A 1,949-nucleotide genomic window follows, 5' to 3' on the forward strand; every position below is an offset into this window, starting at 1 on the left:
AGCAGTGAGAAGGAAGAAGCTTCTCATTTGGAAATAGTTGCAACGAATGTTGTAGCGAATGAAGTAAGAAAAGAGAAGATGGAAAAGGAAAAAACGAAAGTAGAAATTGTTTACTGTTGGTTTGATGATGATGAATGGAAAAGAAGCTGAGATGGACAGGAATCTTTATACAAAGAAAGTATTAACCTTGATGATGATCGACTGCCAGGGCTTGATCCATCTCAGCTTGCTTGGTTTGATCCGCGTCAAAAACATCGAATCATCCAAAATTGGAAAGACCCCGTCGAATACGGGCGCTTGCATGGAGAAGATGGATGCCAGATTGGGATTGATAGGGCGGTGAGTCAATTGGTTGGTTGGATGAGCTGAAAGCGCGTATAGATCAGGAGTGGATGTCAATTCCCTTGTCAACTGTCCAAAAATACGTCCTTGACGATTCGCGGTCGATCATGAATGAGTGTGTGAAAGTGGGCAGGAAAAGTGGTCTTGTCTGGTGGTCGGGCCGCTTGACAGTCAGTCAATCACTTGGTATACCCTTGTCGTTTTGCCTGTGACATATCATGATTGGACATGGGCATACGTACGTTGCCCAACGATGGAGTAGTTCGTTAGCTCTGCATGAACGTTCTAATAATGAACAGTACAGTATGTCTTGACTCGGATCTTTAGCTTTAGTCAAAGAAAGCATGTTTCGTTTGGACATCAAGACAAAAAGACAAAAAAAACCTGCACAATGGCTCGTGTTTGAACTGGGGGTGATGTGATTGTGTGCTATTATTGGCATTACAGTCTAGTCTCTAGTACTAGTCGGGCCACTGAGCGCCTATAAACAGATCAGCGCATGCAGGTTATGGTTGGTCCATCCCTCATTGTTCCAGGTATCATCCCTGCAAGCTCGCATCCTCCAATGATTGGGGCTCTGCGGCCAAGCAAAGTCTAGAAGACACAAATCAACTCACCACGTCAAGGAACTCTGCATTAGCATTCACTATACGAGACGGAACTCTAGGAATAGAAAGATTCCAGAATAGAAAATCAAGAGTTTTTTTTGCTGTTCAAGAGCGGGGTGATGCTTTTCTTAGACATGGTCTGTCTCGCTGTCGGCATCTTGGAGCCGGAGCCAAGTCAGTGACAAAGGACAAGAACAAAAGGTACTTGTACAAAGAGCGTCTAAATGTCTCAGAGACTAAAGATCGTCATTGAGATGAGATGAAAGTGAATGTGAATGTCTTTTGTGTGGAAACGTAACCTGAAACAAATGGCGTAGTGTTGGCGCTTATGGAAAATGGTTGGTTAGCGCGCGGTTCCTTTCAGGAAAAAAAGCCACTCATCGGGCAATGGCGTCAGCATTCGAACTACCCGGGAGTAACAAGGAATTACCAAATACAGAGCGAAAGGTGTCAATATCTCACTATAAAGGGCAAGGCATGGAGTACAGTAACTAGATAAATAGTTTTGAGTAAGTATATGTAGTCTTGAATTTATCATCCATTGAATTTATGGACAATGTAGCGTTTGGTCAGGTATTGTGAGATAATGGGCTGGAACTTGGAGTATTGCCAACGGTGAGTGACATGTGCTTTCCATCTATCAACATCTATACTGCATCAGAATCCATGTAACAGCATCAGCAACCTTTTCGGGTGATACCAAGTGTATCTTTCCTCCCACTCCGGTCACGTACTGGTACTTTGATCGTTCAGATAGCTTCAGTAACTTCTTTTGCCTCGTAGCCTCCAACTCATTCAGTCCCTCACCACCTCCTCTCATATCATCCACCCCAAACTCTGTCCGATCTCCCACTAGCTCTCCTTTGACACGTCTCTTTCTCGTATCAACTGCGGCATCCGCTTGCAGGATCATCAAAGGTACACGTCCGTATTCAGGTTGTTCGACACCAGACGGGTCCATGACAGAAAAGCCTTCTCCACCGTCACAGTACTCGGCTA

The sequence above is a fragment of the Fusarium graminearum genome, chromosome 1, assembly GCF_000240135.3.
Source record: "Fusarium graminearum PH-1 chromosome 1, whole genome shotgun sequence".
NCBI classification, from domain to species: Eukaryota; Fungi; Ascomycota; class Sordariomycetes; order Hypocreales; family Nectriaceae; genus Fusarium; species Fusarium graminearum.